Source organism: Chlamydotis macqueenii, chromosome 21, assembly GCF_036417535.1.
Source record: "Chlamydotis macqueenii isolate bChlMac1 chromosome 21, bChlMac1.mat, whole genome shotgun sequence".
Taxonomy (NCBI): Eukaryota; Metazoa; Chordata; class Aves; order Otidiformes; family Otididae; genus Chlamydotis; species Chlamydotis macqueenii.
In genome coordinates, this window is record NC_141576.1 from 1,634,231 (window position 1) to 1,648,216 (window position 13,986).

The 13,986-nt window shown below is 44.8% G+C and overlaps 1 protein-coding gene across 2 annotated transcripts in view; it reads right to left on the reverse strand.

Annotated features, from left to right (window-relative positions):
* Nucleotides 1–13,986, reverse strand: part of PRDM16 (PR/SET domain 16) — a 317,495-nt gene that overhangs the window by 185,398 nt on the left and 118,111 nt on the right. The gene's annotated exons all lie outside the window — the stretch shown is intronic.

A 13,986-nucleotide genomic window follows, 5' to 3' on the forward strand; every position in this document is an offset into this window, starting at 1 on the left:
GCAGCCACGTGTTCTTTGCTGTGTAAGTTTTACCACGTCTGCAAGAGATAACACTTCTGTATTTCAGCTCTATTTTACCTGGTACTTTAGCACAGTTTTGCCTGGTCAGGGACAGAGATGATGATCCCCGTTACTGGGTGCCTGATCATCACTCATCTCCTTGCACGAACAGAATCAACCAGGCCAGAAACAGTTCTGTTATCTCGGGATAAAAGCCAAGACTTCAACACCTTGAAGCCCCCTGTCCAACGACGATGTAGTTACACACAGAAAATTCCCGCAGCAAGCGTTCATGCACCTCTCTCGACCCGCACTAGAGACGTCTCTCCTCTGTTACGGTGGGTCTGCACGCAGCCTGCGCTGATTGAAAAGCGTCCTCCTCCTACTTAAACTGCTGCAGTAATTCCAAAAAGTCTTTCCTAGTGTAGATTAAGACCACATTTTAAAAGACCTCAACTTCAATGTGTGCTTCCTGAAAGCCATTAACATTTCATTTTCTGACACAAGCGTCGTCTTTCCAGGGAAATGGCACAGATCTCATTGTTGACGAGATCCTACATAAACCAAAGATCGTGAAAACGTAACTGATGGCTGTTAAACACCTACCTCTCCCAACTCCTCCTCTCTTGTACATTTGCTCAGAACCAAGTGAGCATAATAGCAGCACAGTGCTCAGAAAGTGGTTTTCAGAATCAGGCGGTGAGAAAGTCAATACGGAGCAGCGTGTCCATTTGTTTTGATTTATCTCACTAACTTCAATTGACAGTTAATTCATCAGAGTGGGAAAATGCCAGTCTAGTGAAAACACAGCTCATGAAGGAAAGAGAACAGAGTGGAAAACGTAGAGTGTGGATAATACGGGTAATAAATTAAAGGATACAGTATCAGTATTTTACCAGCCACATTCCGAATTTGCTATATTCCTACTTTCACCAATTACACTTCATAGTAAGCAGTAGATTTCCACATGCATTTACTGACACACATCTCACACAGCCCCTTACAAAATGAAGCGACTTTGAACAACAGGAACAGACTCCCAGCTTACCGGTAAGATCAGTCACATGGAATTTGCATAGGTTTAAATCTCAGTAAACAGAATCTCTTTCACAAACGGTGTTTCAGGAGGCACGAGCCACACACCAATACTGGAAGGTAAATGCAGACCTATGGAGCATCGTACGGAGCGATTCACGGACTATCAGAAATTGGTGAAGTTTATATTCCTGGCAGCCAAGAGAGGATAATGACAAAACAAGAAAATATAAAGATTTTCTCTTTCCTCCCCTATCTCTAACTTGTACCCTTCCCTCCTCTCCTGAACGTGTGAATTATTTCAGACAGCAGGGAATGGAAGATTCACATCTTCGTAAGGTCCTAAGAAACGTCCCGAGCAGACAATGGCCTGCGCAGCCCAGAAGCCTTAGCAGGGCAGTGCATCCCCCTCTCATCCGGGGCACGAGTTGCTGTGTTCCCTCTTTCAGTCCCTCAGCTCCTCCCTTTACGTCATTTGTTATCACCCAGAAACATTTCATTTCTCCCTGAGGTTTTTTTTAGTGGTTTCTTCCCCCCCCCCCTTTAATGCTCCCCTCTCCCAAAGGACAGCATCAAGGACATTTTTAGGGCGGGTCTTTGCCTGCCCTTATGACAACAGAATCTGGTGGCAGTATTTGGGGAGCACATGCCAGCCTGGCCAATTTCCACTGCATTCTTCTTGCAGCCCTCCAGCTTCCAGAGCCACTGTGTAGCAGGTATGAGAGAGAACATCCCCGCTTCGTCCTGCCCATACATCCATTTATGGACTGGATCCACACCGTCCCAGTCCTCCCTGCAGCTTCTGATCTACCCGCCTCCGCAGGCAGCATGGTCTGGAATTCGCTTTTCACTACGTAAAGCTGTACTTGCTTGTATTTGATGTAAACACTTTTTCTACTACTTTCATCAAATGCTCCTACTACATTATTTCTTAGACAGCAATTCCAAATTCCCTTTACTTCAACAGTATCTACTGTACTCCACAACCTTCTTCTCTCCAGACTCTGGAAATCCAGATTTTCTAGTTATTCCTCCTAGGACAGTTGTTCAGTCTTGGAAATGTTAATTGCCCCCCTCTATCCTTTCTCCAGCTCTGCTCTACCGCTCCTCACACCAGAGCTGCAGGACAGAGGCACACCAAGGTCCATACAGCAGCACAATGATGTCCTCTACCTTCTCCTCAGCATCCCTCCTGGTAAGCCCAGCGCACTGTTGACTTTTTTTGGCTGCCACTGCACGCTGAGACAAGAACCGCAAGCTCTCCTCCCTGCGTTCTGTCTGCCAGGCTGAAGCTCAGCGTTGCACAGACACAGCTTAGATTATCCTGCATTACGTGACCTTACAGTTATCCAAACGGAAGTGAACCTGCGAGCGTTTTTGCACACCCACTCAAGTTTTGCAGGGTTTGTGACATCTTGGTCAGCACCATGGATGTTTAACTTGCATCTGTAAAGTCCTGCTAGTCCACTTCACAGTAAACCCCAATTTCTGCTCCAAAGAACATGGCCAACTTGACAAGGATCTGAACTTCCTGGCTTTTTTTTTTTTTTTTAATCAAGCTTGTATGCTTATTAAAAGCTAAGCACAGCTGCAGAGGACTGTAAGAAATTAAGCTTCTTTCTGTACATTTCCCAGGAAACTGGACAAGGGCCAAAAATAATCTGTCCCGTTTGAAGTAAGTATCTGCATTTCGCCTCAACAACTCTCCAGAAAGGAGCCTTTTTATCTCCCTTCCACGCTGCTGAAATTCATTTTGGAGATGATATAAGCACTTATGAATAGCAAAAGACACTTAACTTCTGAGAGGGGAAGCGTCTGTAAATCCGTACTCAGAACAAGAGTTTAGTGAGAATTTAAGAGATGAGCTGCACACACCTTTTGTCTGCATGCAAGTAAATACACAAGGTGCAGGCTTCGTAACAGGGCAGGACTTCTGCATTATTAAGCTCTCTCAATAAGCACAATCACTGCTGAGAGCAAGAAGGACTGCATCAACTCAAAATCCTACGACTTCCATGTTACTGGCTAAAAGACTGCACAAATATGGATTGGCAACACAGGAGATATAAAGAAATCACAGCCTGAACGGAAGTTCAGACCCAAATACCTAAACTAAATCAGAACTCTTCCGAAGGCGTAGAAAAGTCTAGATGTTTCTGCTATCATCACAAGCCGCTGCATTTCAAGGGCTTTTATTGCTCAGAACGGAAAATACCAGTTACCACAGCAGGGTCTGTTGGTCCGTATGGTCACAGAAAGATACCGAAGTCTCACAGCCAAAATGCAAGGTTTGTCCAGTGCATAGGCTAAACTCCTCAGAACCTAAAAATAATTTCAAAACATCGGTCTTTTATCCGCATCCGGTTTCTAGACCTCTTGTGGCTGATGTTCGGCACCGCCTGACGCTGCAACGTGAGCGTCGCCAGCTGCCTCGCAGGCACGGTGTTGCCCTGCCACTCACTTGACCGCTCCCACGCGCCCCCCTCGCCCGTGGTTCCATCCTGTGCCTCTTCCTCCTTTGTCACCCAAAGTTCAAACAGTCCAACACGTTCAAATATATCAAAGGTTCAGATAATCTACCGACGGTGTAAAATCCGCTTGCATTAAGTTTTTACAAGCAGACGTGTCTGCCGCTCGGCCGGCACCAGCAGCTCTGCACGAGCGGGTCCCAAGGAAGCGCGGCCCTTGTGCTTCCGGAGAAGATGGACACGCAACAACACAGCACGAGCAACCACCACCACCGCCGCTGTCAGCGGCTGAGTCGCTGGAGCTGTCTCCAACTCCTCCCTTGCAAAAGCTTTCAAGTCAACTCAATTAAAGCAATCCACCACAATGACGTTTTACAGCAAGGATCCCCCCCGGCCCTCGACTGAGCAGATTCTGATTTAACAGTAATGTTCCAAAGTTGTTAAGAACCCTTTCTTTCATTACATAAAAGATGAAGAAAGCTGTAAGGTATAAGCACTAAAGAGATACCTGGTGTCTCACGGTGTTAGGGTGGAATGAGTCGATTCCAGTGAAGCTCCCAACAGCTGCCTGTGTTGCACGGACAGGACGTTCACCCAAACCATCGCTGACAACCCTCCCCTCCTTCGAGAGACAAATATTTATTCCCCTCCTCACAGCAAGTTCTTTGCACTGTGGCTGTTGTCAGCTAAAAGTGGATCTTTTATTTTACATCAGGCTTTCTGACACTTGTCAAGTTCCCTTTAAAATAAAATTTCACCTCTTGCAGCAGTAAAATCATGCTCCCAATAAAATTTTTGCTGGTCTGCTGCACAAAAATACCTTTAGTACGTACATGTGTAATCCAGTTTTAAAAATTTGCTTTAAATCAATAAATTGGGTTTAAATTTGCACGAACTCCTTGTTAACAGCTGTGGAAAACACGCAGCCCGGCTCGCTGGGAGGCAGTTTTCTGCACGGCCCGCACCCCTCCTGCGCCTCCCGGGGACGGACTGGCCTACCAGCGCCCAGCGCAGCCGGGGAGCTCGGTTACTGCCCAGACCTACCACTTTCTGACTTCGGGACGGGAGGTTTATCCCGTTCCCCACATCACTCTTCTTCTCCAAACATTGGGCTTTGGCGATTCCCCCCCGCCCCTTCCCGTCCCCTCACTCCAAGTTTAAGGCAGTTCACCACTTACGGTCATTTACAGCTTACATCTCAGTAAATCCAGAAGGTGTCTGATGAAAAAGAGGGACTAGCCAAGCATCTTAATCCCCCTGTTCATTCATGCTCTCTGTAATGTTCTTTCAGGCCTCTGCTGAGAGACTCGGCTGAAATGAAGGCTGATAAATTAGTCTGGAGGGAAACAAGGCAGATTCTGCTTGTAAAAGGTCATTCCAACTTTGTTCTGGGTGAGGGTTTATCTTGACTGCAGCTGCGACAGACAATGGCCGGGGCCTAAACGGCAGAAATCCTAGCTCTGCTCATGAAATTACTGTGCTGATAAGGGAGAATGGACTTCAGTGAGATCTAAATGGGAAAAGGGAGGTGGGGGACAAGGGTGAAATGTAGGTATTTTGGAACATGATTGAACGGGGATGACACAATAAGATGTACAATTAAAGCAATGACTTGCCCAGGCGTTATCTGGAAGTGAAGAAACATACTGCTCGCTAATCAGATCAAAAGGAAGAAAATACCCACTCCTGTGCGCTGCACACACCGCCTCAGCACAAACGCAGGCACAAGCGGGCTGAACGCTGCCGTTTCTGTACGGGCAAGGCCATGAAACGCAGTAAACACAAAGGTGATTCTTAAAGATCAGGGCTTCTGCACGACGGCATCACTCACTGCACACTGCAGCGCTCTGGGACACGGAGACTGACTTCGCTAGCAACACCTCGCCAAGGGCAGGCTGAATAAGCCCCGCTCAGGAGCGCGTGCAAGCAGGACAGCTGGGTGAGAATACTCCGCAGTGAAAAGCACTTGCATTTTTTTTAAGCACATTTTGTGCATTTCTGGGGCAAAGCGAGTAAGTGATGGCAAGTTGTGACGAAGCGCTCTCCAGCCCGTGCTTCCCGATGTGTACGCAGATCGACTCTCCTTGCGAGAGCGATGCCTCTCCTTTATTTACACACCTCACTCGAACGTGCACGTCTCTGATCAAGGCAAACACGTTAAACGGTCACGGCACGCTGTGACCAGTCTGGATCCCGGTTACGCTAACCAGCTTCCACTCAGCCCCTCGCGTTATCTGTTTGCTTTCAGAGGGGACAGAGAGAACCAGGAAATGAGGGGCGATGCACAAATGAGTCGAGGTGGATTTTTTACACAGACACTTCGCATAGCAGCTGGCCTGAGCCACAACTTGAGGAGACAAAGCACACGATTAGTAGTAACATTTCCAAAGACACTGCTACGCACAGAAACCCTCCTTCCACTCTGACCGGCCAGTTCGTCACCGTGTCCGACCACGAGACCTCCTCCTGCCGACGTGCTTCTTCCATCAGCATTTCTAACCGTGACTCAAACTGCACACCTTCCTTGGATAAACAGCCCGTGTTTTCCAAAGTTACCAACTTTCAGTACAAGGACTGTCTCATTTTGTACAGGCCCCAGTACTTTGCTGTGATGAAATGCACAAAGAGAAAAAGATGAGTAATTAAACAATCTGTTAACAAGTGAAGAACAAAGGCCCACCTCCGTCCCACTACTTCGGAGAGAGCGACAGACTCTACTTCTCATTTTCACCTCTATGTACAACAACATAACTCCCACGCATCTCCAGAGCCAAATAAGAAGCAAATGAAGTGCCCAAACGTGCGAAGTGCTAAATCCCACAAACTAAGCGTTGCTACATTTAGCAGTTCTCCAGATCTGCAGTGCTGCTCCGTATTTGCTATGGGAAGAGAAGGACGGTGCCAAATTATGCAGAGAATGTGATGTCTCCTTCCTCTAAAAGTAATTAACGTAACACTTTACTCTGCAAAATTCACTGTTGTTACTTCTTCCATCATAAAAGATATTTCATTTAAAACCTTCAGACTTTGTGATTAACCAGGAACTCAAATGAGAGTCACGGAAAGGTTTGCTAATGCCACGAACCATTGGGAGCCTAAACACAGCTCTAAGCATTTAAGCCTTGACTCAAAGTTGAGTAATGACTTTCTCTGATGTCTTAGCACAAGGTTCCTGGAACAAGCTGTACAGAGAAGGGACCCCTGGAAAATAACTGGGTGAACGCCGAAGTCCAAGCGAGGTGTGGGTGGCCTACCTGCAAGCAGGAAAGGCGCAGCAGCTCAGAGCGCGGCAGACAGTTCCCAGGGTCCCTACACAACTTCAGCGCGTCCCTGTACCGCGAGCTGGCGCTGGAGGCCTCCAGGCCATACCAGCACACGTGCGGTACCGGCTGGTAAGCAGCACAAGGGCTGTCTTCTCAACCACAAACCCAGCCCTCATTACCACGCAGAAGCAGCCCAAGAACTGCAAAGCAAGTTACCGGGCATTGCTTCCACCTTCGGGAACGGCAACCAAGAGAGCCCACAGAGTGACGCCTCCTTTCGAGTCCCACGTATGCTTGTGTTCAACTCTAACTTATCGATCGTTTCCTTTACAAAAGCCTACTGTGCTTCAGTGCTCCATCAGCCAGGCTTTTCGGGGAACAGACAAAATAAAGGTGGATTTCTATGAAGGTTAACATTCCAGAGGAAGCAGCAGTGCCCTGTATTCTGCAAGGCTTTTCACAACGAAAAGAGCTATTTTTCAAACCCTGTGGTCACTACTGAGCTATTCGTGGGATTTTCTTTTCCTCCTTTTTTTTTTTAATTTTTTTTTTTTTTTTTTTTTAAGTGTGGATGATAAAATAGTGTTTCAGAGCTGGTATTCATGGATGTCTCTCGAAGACGAAAAGAAAATATTTATTTCCTTTTTCTGCTTGTGAATCAGAACGTTCTATTTAAAGAAAGTGCCCTCTGCCGGATTGCTCATGAGTTATTACCCCTTATGGAAATAAAGGAGAAATATCAAGAGGTATTCTTAGTCATTCCCTTCCCCTGTCTCTTCTTTTTTTTCATTAATTCCTTATATACCCATGTTTTAGAGAAGTGCCTAAGATAGAGCAAGATATCTTGGCATTCCTGGGCCTAAAAAAGACTTACTCGTTTAACCTTGACATTGAAGCATTTGGTGAAACATCAAAAAATGGTACAAATCTCAATCATTTCACTTGGATGTCATAAGGTGCATTTTTCACTTTTGTCCAGGGCTGAAATTCATAAATTAACCCCCTCCGATAGCTTCAGTTGTAGAGAATGAGGTTTTGCCTTTGGTACAATAAGCAGTTCCCCTGCATCCCTCCTCAACTTTTTTTTTTTTTTTTTTTTGCTTATGTTTCCTGAACCAAAAGCTAGTGGCATGTACTTACTGGCATGCTTTTAACACCAGGCACAGGAAGCAGCCTAACAATTGACAGGACCTGGAAGCTGACTCTTCCCTTCCTCACGATGGTCGCCTACCTCCAGAACAAAGGCCATGGAGCGTGGAGAATTAAAGTGTCGATGTTCTCAGCACAGCTGTTCTCTGGACAAGGGACAGTATCTAGCACGTACAAAGCTGAGCAACTTTATTGGCCCAAAATCGCACAGTATTTAGAATATTTAGAGTTCAGTAAGTTTTTTTTTTTCCTCCTTGAGATTATTTTTTTCCACTCGAGTGCCAGGTTCTAGTCTAAAGCAAAAGCCTATCTGCACTTTGCTACCGCGTGTATATGTAGGTGCTCTCTACAGGTGCCACAGCTAGCGGCTGTGGGCAACCTGGGAGCTCCAGAGTGCTCTTACACCCTGCTCACCTTACAAATCTTCTCTTTTTCAGAATTATTCTAGTCAAACAAAACGTTGAGAAACCGTGAAGTAACCTCGCGCAGGAAACGTAACATGGAACATCTACGGAACGGCCACACGCGCTGTTCTCCAGCCGTCTCCAAGACCGCGCATTCCCTGCAAGAGCCGTAGATGTGCTCTGAAAACAGTAATTCACACGCTCTTCTCCCTGAGCGAGGGACGCTGTTACAGTAACGTTATGTGCAAGCCAAAGGGAAAGGCAGAGGCCAGAGAAAATGAATGAATCAGAAGACACACGAAGAAAAACTACAAGGAAATGTCATCACATCCTTTCAGCCTGAAAGCTGAAAGAACATTAGCAGGAGATGAGTGCAAACAGGTTTGGGATTTCTTTGCTCATTTAGAGGACTCATACTTCTTTTAGCATCTTTTGTTGAGAAACAGGACAGACAAGAACACGCTGCGTTAACAAACTGCAGCAGCTTTTAAAGGTAAATGAGGGAATTTGGGCTGTATGTTCTTTTAGCTGGGAAGCGTGACAAAACCATCCCAGTTAAAAGAATGTATGGTCTCCTTCCTATTTTAGTATTTTCAAGACTTAAGGAAATACAATATAATTCTCCTCTCAGCAATCAAGGCCAGTCGCGTGAAGTAAATTTTCCTTGGCACTTGTAAGTATTTCTAAAAATCAAACAATCAAAATAAACAAAAAAAGACCCTCACACCAAAATGTAAATACTCTGTTTTGTGGGAATGGGGAGGCTGGACTGCTATGAATCACTGACACTGTAAAGTCTGCTCAAACACCAGCAGTTTTCCACTGGCACAGATGCGAAGCCAAGAACGCTCGCTGCATCCTTAGCTGCCAGCTCTTATTTTTTCCACAGTTATTTGTCTTTCATGGGACAGCTTCTATCTGCACCCTGAAGTACTAAAGGAAAGCACTTATTCTTCACATGGAAAGCTGCTGCCTGCCTTTCGCACTTCAGTATAAGGGAAGTCTCTTGTGTGGCAGCAAATAATCTCTTAAAAGACAAATTAAAACAAAGGGACCAATAAGTGTGTTTTATGAATGGTATTTACCCTGCAAAGCAAGCTGAGCTAAAAGCATCTCTGATGGCTTCCAAATGCCCTAGAATTCAGTTCCTAAATTTCCCTCCAGGATGTGATTCCTATTCTTCTCCCAGTTAGCAAAATAAGCAGTGCTATGATAAATATCTTTATTTACTCAACAAAGTGATCAAAATCATTATGCCCTTTTTTTCTTTTTTTTTCAGGTCCCAGAGGCAATAAAGCAAAAACACGCTGTGATTTATTTGGGGTCCTCTGAATGGTATGTTCTGTGTCAGCGGGCAAGGAAGTAATGGGATCAGGAGAGCAGAGCAGAAACGCAATCACGTCACGCTAAATAATCGCCAGGCTCTTACTTTGGGTGGTGTCTTTTAAGGAAAAAAGGGGGATAAACACGACGGGCAGAGCAGTGTCAGGGAAGGAGGCACACCGTCCGACACCGCACTTACTGATTCACCTCCGTGAGCGGGCGGGGGCCGGAACACCGACACATCTCATTTATTTTTATGAAATGAGCATGAATCACTCACTGCCATCCCGGGTTAAAAAACCCCTTGAATAATAGGTGTGGTTTCATTTCAAGAATATTTTTAAAAACATATTCCACAAAGCAAATGTTGTGGGAAAAATATATAAAGAAACAAGACAGTAAAGACTTGTACAGATCAAGTAGGACACGTATTCCCCCAGTCCTGAACCTCCTCTCCAGCTGAAAGGAAAAACACCTCCAAAAAAAAAAAAACAACAAAACCCACATATCTCTTTTTCAAGATATGGCAAGTAACACATGGCAATCTGTATTCCCTATGATGTTTTAGGCTATTAGGGGAAATAATGAGCAAAGCTGAAAGTTTCAGCAAATAGCATTCTTCTTCTACCTCCTGCAGCTAGATGTTCTACATCAGAGCCAGGTTCGGATCAAACAGCTCAGATGAAAAGAGCTGGCCCCTACCTCCAAACAGGAGCCCGTGTTTCTTCAGGACTTCGAAGAAATGCAGTTAACTGTTTCGTTTCATTTTAATTGTCGCAAATCTGCTCTTATCAAAGTTTGAAAAGAGAAAGATATTTCTGCAGCATTCATGCCTTGGATAGGAGAGAGACTCATTTTCAAATCAAAGCCCTTAATAGCACATTTTCCAGCCTCACAAAATGGATTTTTTTTTTAAATACAGAAATCAGAAGAAACAGATCTTAATTGTGAAGCACAAACAGAAGCATTTCAAAATTTGTGTTGTATTTTAATATGCTGAATTAGCATGCCTAAGCTTTAGTAAAAACCTCCCCAGAACACAATAAACACGCCTTCCTACACACCTACACGAGAAGAGTCTGCTTGCACCGCCTCCCGCACCGTTTGACCCTTTACGCCATCGGCAGCAACCGGGACCCGTTACAGACAGGCACAAGGCCAAAGACACTAAGAACCGTGCATACTGAGCACGTTCAGAGGCCAGATAGGCTTTTTTTAAGCACAAAGATGCATCCTATACCACATGAACAGCAGTTTCTAGCAGAACTGAGAGGTTGCTAATGAACATCCACATCACATTGGGATGTGAAGCATTCTGAGATACCACCACCACTTCTGTTGACACTCTTAGTTCATCAAAGTGTGACAACAAAGTTCCTGTGGTGAAGGGCAAGAACTTTTTGTGCAAAAGGTAGAAATACTCCTAAAATTAAGGAACAGAGGACTTCTAAAAACAAACAAAAACGGGCCGGGTGTTCAGGATTTGAGGGGTTGGGGTTGGGGTGTCCACAGAAGTGGCAATATCAACAGTACAAACTGCAGGGAATGAACTGAGAAATACGAACAGAGAAGAAGGTTGGGTGTGAAGAACAAGCATCTTCTCCTGAAGTAAAAACACTAATCTAACTAACGGAACAGTCAATTAAAGTGTAACAGTAATATCTCTATTAGCCAGCACTAAGGAGTTACGGGCAAGGAGTGTTACGCCAGCATTCAACGTTCAAGTCACTGCAAGTCAAAACTACCAGTTAGAGAAGTATTGTCAAAAATAATGTCAGTAAAAGTCTACTCAACAAGTTATAGGGTGACAAAAACTCCTCCTCTTCTCTTTTTTCTCTTCCTGTCAGTTGTCTGCCTACTCAATTATACTAACAGAGGGTGGAAACATAGCCCAAGTTACTATTCTCTAGCACAAGTGAGATCGTGAAAAGCTGCCTAGAATACCTCTGTGAGGCTTTTCCAACCCTACACACAAAGGGAACCGCTCAGAAACCAACACGCAGGCAGAGATGGCATTTATTACATTAATTCTGCGTTAGCACATGAAGGTACCTGTGTGTCTGCTGTTCCCAGGTAAAATGCTGAAGGTACTGAGTGACTAAAAGCAGCTTTCTGAACTTTCTATAAACACACTGGGAAGTAGAAAACTTCAGGAGGTATCTGCACGTACAAGTAACGTCAAAAGAGATAGAGTCAGGGTGGGTCCAGGACAGTGTTTGAGGACATCTGATGGAGGACAAATAGTCCTTCCCTTCAGGTATGAAACCTATCTGCCAAATCAGAGAACAAAAGAATGCCGCTGCAATGTGAGAAGCGCCACAGAGAAAGAAAGTTTGTTCAATTACACTACAAAAATAAATAGTATCGCAAAGTCAACGCAGACTGAAGTTAATAGATACGGCTCATATCAGGCCTGGCGTTCAGTGCAGAATGGATACAGGGAACATTTCTTAAAAACATTAATGCAAACACAAACTTTTATCAGAAATACAAAACAAGGACAAAGTCTTGCCAAGGTTATAGAAAAAAAGATCTGCATTACTCAATTTGGTCTGACTTCCAGCAGCCGAGGAGGACAGCACTTTGTTCCAAAAAAAAAAAAAAAAAAAAAATCATTGTCTTAAAAAAAAAAAAGCCACCTACAAATACTAGGTTCAGAAAAAGAGACTTCACCTTTCTGTAGGAGCCAGTTCCACATGGCAGCCTACAAATAATCAACATTGCATACTGCTAGAGGAACACAGTGCTTTGTTTCAGAGAGACGTCAGTGTGACCGGCACACCAGGTAGGTCCAGCTCCATCACACAGCCTCCCTGCATCAGACACCTACTTCCAGTGCACTAACAGGGACGGGTTTACCCCAAAAACCCACGGTTTGAAGCTAATATAGTACTACTAATCAAATATTCTGTAATGAAATGCACAAGAAAAGCAGCTGACACAAAGGTGAACTTCTGAGGAAGGCCATCGGGCGCGGGGGGGAATCAAAACTCTCAGCTGGATTTCCCTTCTTTCCCTGCATCAGGACAGAAAAGGAAACGCTCAGCTCATTCAACCGAACTCTGATTTCAGCTCTTCAGACATTTCCTACTGCAGAACACCAAAACATGACTGAATTTTGTTTTTATAGCAAGTATTTTTGCTTTTTCCTGCACTTCCGATAAATTTTAAAAGTAAACAAAAGCATCTGGACATACAGAACCTAACCGTTCACAATCAAGAGTGTCAATGAAATCAGACACAATCTCAAAAGCTGATGCTGAAGTCTGGCCTTTTTGCCTTTGTTCTCTAAGAACACAGGGCTTCCACGCCTGCACTGCCGGCTTGCCCTCTGGCTAAGTCTCACCGGTTTATCCCTTAGTTGCTTCCCACCTCCGTACTCCCCAAAAGTTTTTAAACCACAGGTTCACATCAATTAGTGGTTGAAAGAAAAAAAACAGGTCAAGTTACTGCTTCAGCCAGGGGAAAAAGGGGGTAAAATTCAGCTGCCACGTATTTTGAGGGCCAGGGCCAGCTTACCAAAGCCAGACCTCTCCGAACAGCTGTCCCAGATGCAGTCCCTTCCTCGAGACAAAGGACAGCAGATCTGGTGCGGAGCAGGGGTGTTGTAGCGTTGGGGTGGACAGTGCAGAAGCAGTTATATATTATATATTCCATAATGGACACGGGCGCACTGGGATAGGACTGTGGAGCATAAATCCTAGGCTGCATATCGCTGTTCGCAGAACCTACTGTCATTTACAATAATTCTTAGGGGTATGGATATTTTCAAACCAGTAATACAGGAGCAGAAGAAACCACAATGGTTTCTGGGAAGATCCCAGAAAAGCAGGGAGAAAGACATGAGTTCTGGCACAGTGGTGGTTTTCCTACTGAAGATCGTTTTTTGTTTAGCTCTTAGGAAAAAATGACTTTCACATTTCTTTATCTTTGCTGCAGAACAAGAACTCAAGAACATCTAGGGTGTTAATGGGTACATGCTATTTTTCTCTGAGCAGTTAATAGCGCCTGCACAGCTAACATGGGCTGGAAGTCAAAGGTAACATACCCAACTACAAAACATGACGCGACTCATCATATTCCTTCCATTGTGACAAGTTCCGAACACAATTTGAAAATGACAACCACTTTAAGAAGTGACCCAACATCATTTAAAACCAACCTTCTAAAATGGGGCCAGAGCAGTATTTGCAGCCCAGGACGCTATCTTAAAACGGGTTTCTGTTGCTGTTTAAATATTGCATGTAATCGGGGATGCACAATAACGAAGGGAAACGCGGCATGAGCAAAGTCACTACTTCTGTCCCCAGGCCAGCAGGACTCCATCTAGCATTATGAACAGTT